Here is an 8172-nt window from a genome sequence, read left to right as displayed (position 1 = left end):
CCCCCCCGCATCCCCCAGCATCAAGCAGGGTGCAGTACATCTAGTATACATGTTAATTGGAAGAGACCAGTAAATATTTGTAATAGTTGAACAAGCATTTCTCAGAGATAAGTTTTCTTCTTCTGAAGGCTGATTCATCAATTTGAAGGGTGTAAGGCTTAACACCTAGGTGGTTAAATAATCTTTTAAAAGTGGAGGTGGGGCTAGGTCAGGTCAGGAATCACAGCAGCCAGTCATAAGGGCCTTTTGAAGCAAAACAACAACAAAACCAACATCATAAAGGCTGTCTAGAAAGGCTGGGTTGTGAGATCAGAGTATCTGTTTAGTCTTCAGAGATGCACACTTATAAGTAACTCTACACCTAGGAATGTGTCAGTTTGGGGGTCCTGAGCATCAGAGGCTGTCCTGTGTCATGCTGGCAAACTGTATAGCAATGGGCTTTCTACAGACAGACTGAACCTTGAATCCTTGGGATGGAATCTTTTGTCTCTGATTTTACATGGGCTGTTTTCATGTTTATGGACATTTCCTTCAAGACTGCTGTTTCCAGGAGTAAGTCACTCGGTGGTGAGAGATTGAAGTGAGAGCAGGTGAGTCTACAGACAGACATTTTCAGCTGAGAAAGTACTCAAGGACTCTAATAGAGGGGCTTACAACAGCAGATTGTGGTTCGGAGATCTGAGTAGGATCCCGTGCAGTTTGAAGCTCAGTTCTTCCTTGGGTGGTGAACACACTCCATATAAGAGTCAGTCAGTCCCAGTTTCTCAAGCTAATTTGGAAGGTGGTAGTTGTGGGAGTCATCTGGGATGTTCAGCCAGCCTTCACACCTCTTACAGTCCATCCCGGGCTGCAGGAAGAACGAGGCCTGTGTCTTTACTATACTTTCTTTACCTTATAGTCATTGGGCTTTTAATATTCAGAGGGGACCATAGCAAGGAGACAGATTTTTGAGGTTCAGAGGTAGTAAGAAAAATGTCAAATTCTTAGAAATGACCCACCTCCGATGTGACTTGGCTCCTGTTTCAGGTGCCACCAGAGAGAGACTATAGAGCCTGTCTTGCTCCCAGTGGGAAGCATCAAGGTGGCTCCCACACCAGGTGAGAGAACAGAGTTGAAAATTTGCAAATCTTTCTCAGAGATGGCACTTAGGTTTGCTAACCTGTGTCTACCATGAAGTTTCCTTAAAATTTCTTATGTCACATGAGCACAGAGCTTTATTTTATGTTTTATACTAACTATATTGGTATCTATGGTAACTATAATGATGTCCATAGATCTTTAGGCATCAACAGGCGATCCTAAGAAAACCTGAAGCCCATAGAACAGAAATGTTGAAGCAGAAGCATATGCACATTTTTGGTGTAGGGAGAGAACAATTACTTCTTTTGAGGCCTCAAAGGGCTCTGTGACCTTTGGAGATTCAATCTCGTCCTGGCTTGTCATATCTGAATGAAATTGACAGAGGCACTGTGGGTTATTTCAGACAATCTTGTGGTTTGATCAGTTTTGGTGCCTGCCACTGTCAGTATGTACCATCTTGTCTGGGTCTGGCACCAAGGCTGATAGAGGTCAGCACGGTGTGACTATTTCCCAAAGGCTTACTGTCAATAAGATGTATCTGCCAAAGAGCCATCCTCTCTCTCTCTCTCTCCCCATATTGTATTATTTGTCATGAAAATGCTCAGTGTCCCAGAAATAATACTTCGGATGCTGCCCCAGGAAACAAGAAATGTCTGTCTCAAAGTATATTAGGAAGGTATAAAGCTAGCTCTGATTTAACTCCAAGAGGATCAGATATATTCTCCAAGCTTGATTCCCATTTTAATTAATTTTTAAAAACACAAATTCTGGCCTGTGTTCTATTCAGCTATATTTCACACGAACATGAATGTCCTTTTCTCCTGCTTGGGAGTAGTCCCTTGAAAAGAACAGTCAAATTGAAACTGGAAGTCAGTAGGAAGCTCTCGCAGCATCTTTAGGACAAATGCTGTGTATTCACCTGCTGGCAGCTTTGATTAAGGACGGAGAGTTATCTGGAGGCTGCTGCTGTCACAGAACAAGTGACATTATTTAATTAAGTAATTATTTAAAAGGCTTAATTGCTGTCTTGACTGGAGAAGTAAAGGTGTCCCATGGCAGCCAGTTCTGAGGCAGTGTGAGGAGTGTGGTTAGGTTTTGAAGAGGGGAGCTGTGAAGGAGGTACATCGTGGCGTTCACTCTCACTTCCCTCAGACAGAGGACAGAATATAACTGCTAACCCTGATGATAAGTCTGCTCCATGGTGCAGGGCCTTCTCAATATGCTTCCCACTTTGTGATAGGAGTAAACAATATACCCTTTGACCTGGGATCTAATTCAGGTAAAGTACCCATAATTTGGGGCCAACTTATTTCTCAAATACTAAGTTGAAAAGAACTCTGTAGAGTTATCAAAGGGGGGGGGTAGTCACATCTGATTGGTATGTATGCATGTATATATATGTTTCTACTTATTGTGCACGTATATATGCTTGTGCATAAGCTTAGTAAAGGTATGAGGCAGTTCAGTGGTACAAGAAATGTTGTGGCCACATTTGAAATGGGACTGTGTGTGCAAATGACTTGACTAGACTCTCCTGAGAATTGTTATTAGACTGAGTTTGAATTTTCATCTAGTTCCAATCTCGCCGAGCCCCATGACCTTGAACAAGTTGCCTAACTCCTCTGAGCCTCCTGTTAGATGGCGTAATGTCTCCCGGAGTTGTAGTAACCATCAGCATCCACTCAGATAATGGCTCAAGACTTTAGCACATAGCTGGCACGCTTGAAATATTCTCAAAGTTTTAGTTACTATAATAAAACAAAAGTGATTTTTTTTAAAAACATTTGGTTCTTATTGGGCACCTTACCACTGAGCAAAAGAAAGACCTCCTTCTAGCTGAGCAAGTCCATGTTGGCCTTGTTTGCCATTTCTGGAAGATTCTCTGCATGTCCTAGAAAAGAGTCCAGTAGAACAGTCTTTGCCCTTGATAGGAGTTCTGAGGCTGAGCAGAACTTCCTGTGAGATACAGGGACTCACTACCCCATCAGAATCTCAAAGGTGTCTCCTTCCTTTGTTTTTCTGTGTCTACACTCCAGATTTCAGAGCCTGATCTTTGCGGCCATTGACTATCCTGTATTAAGGGATCACACAGGGCAGAGAAGCTTGTGGCCATGTTTTATTAGAGCCATGCTGCTCTCCCCATCTATGCTTGCTCCAGCACAATAGCCAAGGGCTGTGGGCATGCAAAACCCGTGGTCACATAGACCTTGGGAATGTGTGCCCTTGCACTGGGCTTGGCAGCCTCAGGCTCTGTGGTTGGTGAGAGGTGAGGGAACTGGTGGGATGGGGTGATGTTTTTCAGGCCCTCAGGCAAGAACTGTGCCCATAGGCAAATAACATGACTTCTGTGAATAGTCGGCCAGCTGCTGACCGCTCAGCGTCGGTATCAATCTACCTCATCCACTCAGCAGCGCCAGGTGGGATAAAACAGGAACCTGGAGAACGAGCTCAAGGCTTGGCCGCTCTAGCAGCTGGGCGTGGAGAACTATGCAGATGACAGAGGTCTGAGGTTTTGTTTGAAATGAATTCGGTGCTCAGTTTTCTCCTTGGAGGCTCAAAAATGATGAGAATCATGACTATTGTTAATATTATAATTACAAAAGCCACGTAATATATACAAAGTATTTATTATATAGCCAAAACTTTTCTAAGCATGTTAGCTGTCTCTCCCATCTTTTTTTTTTTCTACTCAAAAATCCTAACAGAATATCCTCATATCATAAATGAGGAAATTGAAGCCTGGAGCAGTTAAATGACTTGTATGAATTTTCCCTGTTAATAGTCCGGCCAAGCCAGGACTTAAAGTGTGGCCACTCGACTCCACAGCCAGTGGCTCCTAGACTCTTGTACCCTCTTGTTTCTGAAGAGTCTGGTTCTACTCCAAGATTGTCCCTAAAGCCAATTTCCAGCTTCAGAAGAGATTCATCCTAAGACTAATTAGTATCAGACAGTGGCCACATGCATGATGCTGGAGTCCTTTCCAAACATTCTCACTTACCTCTGTAACCTCCATAGCCGTCAGCTGTAAAGAAGTGACTACTTGCCCATAATGAACACGGCCATCAAAATCTCAGCCCTCATGGCCTACGTCATGACCCTTGGCATTTAAGGACTGTCCTGGAGAGACGGTAAACTGAGCTGAGGAGAAATCTTCTGATGCTCTTGAACATGTCCTTCAAGCTCAGAGCCATAGAGATGCCATCTCTATGGCTAGACCTTGCCTTCTCCCATGAGAAAATCCCTTGCTACCAGCAGCAAAAATCTAAGACTCTCAAATTTTAGTCAGGTCAAGTGTTCCATTCCTGCTGTATGTGTTTTTCCCCAAGTCATCCAGTCTGTGTGTGGTGGCTGGGATGGCCATCCTCTGGAAGAGAAGGGAGCCTTTGATGGAGGCCTATAGGAAGCATGGTCCCAGGGCATCATCTAAGCCCACAATCCCCCCCCGCCCCGACCCCTGTGGTTAGCATCTTAGAGTCTTATGTTGTTTGCCCCATCTGCCTCCACAGGCTTTAGTTTGAAACACAGCTCTCAACTGGGGGTGACTTTGCTCCAGGGGACACATAAAAGAAAGCAAGAATGTCCCTAAGTACTAACTGCTTATGTCCCTAAGTACTAACTGCTTATATTTTATCCTTGAGTTTGGGAGTGGAGCAGAGGTTCCATTAAAGATAATGAATGTGCTTCTTTCTTTAAAACAAAATAAAATGTCTATAGTCATAAGAAAAAAAAAAAGAAAGAAAGAGAGAGAGCTTCTAGCACGTGGAATCTTAGTGGGTAGAAACTATGGGCGCTGCTGCACACCCTACCTGTGTGTGAGGACTCCCACAACAAGGGATGTCCCAGCTCTACCTGCATTCCTGTTTCTTACAACAAGATTCACAGTAGGCCAAGGAATGGCTCCTTGACAGGTGACTGGGTAAAAAAAAATGTGGTCCATATATGCAAGAGGTTAGGGTTCAGCCAAGAAATGAGTGGAGCCTTGTTTTATTTGTGGCAATGGGAATGGGACTGGAGGGCATCACAGTGAGGGATAAACCGGACATAGAAAGATGGACCCTGCATGTTGGCTTCCATTCCTCGGTGGTAGGTTAAATAGTGATCTCATAGAAGAAGAGAGAATGGTGGAGTTAGGGGCTAGGAAAGAAGCAAGAAAGGAGGTAGAGAAGAAGAGGTTAGCAGGTCGCAAAATACAATTACAGGGAAAATTAGCTCCAGTGTCCTTCAGAACAATAGTGCAATCACAGTCTATAATCATTCATTATATATTTCAAAGCAACCGGGGCAGAAGCATTCCAAACTTAAGCAAATGACTAATGTTGGAAAGGAGGAAATACTAATTATATATTTTATACATGTATGAATTGCCAGACTGCACCCTCCAAAATATACACATGTACTAGGCCTTAATTAGAAATTTCAAGAAAGAATCATTCACCCCCAAATTTTGGTTGTGGGAATGCTGAGAAACTGTGACCAGCCACTTTGTGGCACGAGGAGGATCTAGTCCTTTGTGCCTCTGTGCTGCCCACTGACAGCACTACGAGGATCCATCCCTCAAGCTGAGGATGTAGAGAAGTGAGTCCTGTTTCCAGGTCACCTTGTACACACGTCACAGGAAGCCTCTCTTAGCCTCTGATGTATAGATCGAGTCCCAGCACAGGTGAGGCATGTTATAGCAACACTTTGAAATTTGCTATTTAAAGAAAAGAAAGATAGGGCTACTTTTAGCTTGGGTTGTGTGCACGTCATGCACTGGATTTGGACACTTCTAAAGCCACTGTACTATTTATTCTGCAGAACAGCTCTTCTTTATGCTTAGTGAATCAGTGTACTATGATTCACCTCCCACCTTCATCATTGCCTGGGTTCAGAATGAGGAGCAGATTCCAAGTCACAGAGCCAGATGGAGTCTGGAACCTAACTGGGGTCCTGTAGATCCTAGACTCGATTTCAGACATTTAATATTTAAAAAAAAAAAAAAAAAAAAAAAAGAGGAAAGCTATGCTGAAGGCAAAGTAGGGAGCTGAAAACAAGCCCTAAATAATCTTCGTTCCTTTTAATTAAAAGGGTAGCTTTCTATACTCTTCACACCAATCAGTGTACAGCATGGAAAGTCTATATTAGTATACGGGGGTGTGGCTATGTTGGTCATAATCGGGCTTTTTTATAGTTCTCCAGGCACATTTATTATCCATTATCTCATTTGATCTCCTCAACCGTCCTGAGAAGCTGTTGGAGGACAAATGTCTACATTTTAGATTTGAAAAGCTGGACCTGCAAGGCGGTAGACGTGGCCAAAGGCACTTGGTTAAGCTAGTCCACCCAAAGTGCCTCCCGTGTGGCATCCGTGGCTCCCTGCGGCTGCCGTTGGGGTCTAGGACTGTCTCTACTCACAAGCCTGGGGGAGCTGCGATGAACTCTGACTCACTAAGGGTTAAGACACATAAACTTTTTTTTATGAGTGGTAACCATTTAAAGGGCCCTGTAAAAAGGGCCCCTCACTGTGCTGCCTGCTCTCCCCTGGAAAGGGGGGTGCTGGAAAGGAGGAGGTTTGGGGGGGAATACAGAGGGAGAGGTAAACAACTAGGACCCCGTAGTCCCAAAGGCTTCTCCATGAGTTGGGAATAGTTATGGATGTTTCTGGGTGAGTGTGTTGAGAAATGACCTGTGCCCCCCCAAGAAAAGAAGGCCTGATTAGAAGCTAAGAAGTGGCCTGAGACACCAAATTCTTTTAAAAATATGTTTTTATGTTTCTTCTTGTGAAGCTTTTCGTAGATTTGTTTTTCATGTGTTTACGAGTGAGAGTGTTCTGCCTACACATGTATATATATATGAACCTTGTGTGTGCCAGGTGCCTGAGGAGGGGAGAGTAGCACACCAGATCCCCTGGAGCTGGAGTTAGGGATATTGTGATCCACCAGGTAGGCCCTGGTAACTGAATCTTGGTCTTCTGCAAGAGCAACAGGTGTTCTTGCCTGCTGAGCCACCTCCTCAGCCCCAGTTCTTGCTGTGAACTGGTGAACGTCTAAGATCTTGACATAAACAGTGTCAGGTGATTCTTCTCAGGCCTTGCGTTTGGTGATATGCCCATTGTCCGGCTATGGCAAGTGAGGCTCAGGAAGTTTCGGGGCAGATGGATACAGAGCTCAGCATCATGTACAGCGAGCAGGGTGTTCCCTCCAGCTCGGAAGAGTGGGCCCAGCCCCTATACCCGTAACCTGCCTTCTCTTAGGAAGCAGAGGGCAAATCTTTGAATTGGGAGTGAGGGCGGTGCCTACTGGATCCAGCAGGTCTTGTCCCCATCACAGCCACTTTGGATCAGTCCTGTAGGGGAGCCCTGGGAATCAGCGGTAGGAGGCCTGTCTCTGCCGATCCTCTGAGGCCTCAGGGCTGCTCTCTCTAGCAGGGCTGGGCTCTGAGCTGCAACCCTTTCGGGGTTAAAAAGTAACCTTTCCACTGTTTGTGGGTGAGCAAACGCTGCCAAGGAAGAAGCCCAGCCTTGAGCAAACAAGCCAGGGCTGGGCTCTGTCCCTCCCCAGCTGCCTTCTGAGTCTCACAGACTTTCTTCTGCTTTAAAGCCCCTGAAGGATGAATTAGCTTAGGGGTATTGTTCCAAACAGCCAGATGAGAAAAGGCCTCCCTTACTGTGTGAAAGGAAGGTTTGATCTGATTGGTTTTCCTTCTCTCAGGGTGTGAATGGAAAAGGCTTCTGGAAAGGGGGGGGGGGTGCTTGAGAATCGGTTTTACCTTTTTAGATTGAGAAAGGTAGGCTCAGGGTTGGTTTGAGTCCAGGTTATCCGCAGAGGTAGTCATTTTTCTCACAGTGGTTTCTCTTAACTGTGTCTGACCTCGTGCCGAGCACCACAAGTGTAGAACCGTGTTTGATCTCTAACCAGTGTCCAGGCTAGATGTGATCATCTGCATTTTTACATACAGGAACTGAGGAGGGCTAAGAGATGTGGAGTAACTTGTGTGAGTTCACATTCACTCAGGCTAGCAAGTGGAAGAACCTGGAGGAATCCCAGCTCTCTTGGCTTCAAAGCTCTCCTGTGGGTGCCAGGATGGAGACTCCAGCTCTCCTGTATGCCCCCC

The 8172-nt window shown here is 45.1% G+C and overlaps 1 protein-coding gene across 3 annotated transcripts in view; it reads left to right on the top strand.

The window, feature by feature from the left end:
- Positions 1–8172, top strand: part of Ehf (ETS homologous factor) — a 40902-nt gene that overhangs the window by 10403 nt on the left and 22327 nt on the right. Inside the window, exon 1 of one of the 3 annotated variants that reach the window (XM_031371180.1) lies at positions 388–590. The exons of the other annotated variants lie outside the window; for them this stretch is intronic. The gene's annotated coding sequence lies outside the window, so the exon portion shown is untranslated. Of the gene's footprint in view, positions 1–387; positions 591–8172 lie in introns of those variants that run through there. 3 annotated transcript variants of the gene reach the window in all.

The sequence above is a fragment of the Mastomys coucha genome, unplaced genomic scaffold (genome assembly GCF_008632895.1).
Source record: "Mastomys coucha isolate ucsf_1 unplaced genomic scaffold, UCSF_Mcou_1 pScaffold15, whole genome shotgun sequence".
In the NCBI taxonomy this organism is placed as follows: domain Eukaryota; kingdom Metazoa; phylum Chordata; class Mammalia; order Rodentia; family Muridae; genus Mastomys; species Mastomys coucha.
This window is presented reverse-complemented; position numbering and strand designations above follow the sequence as displayed.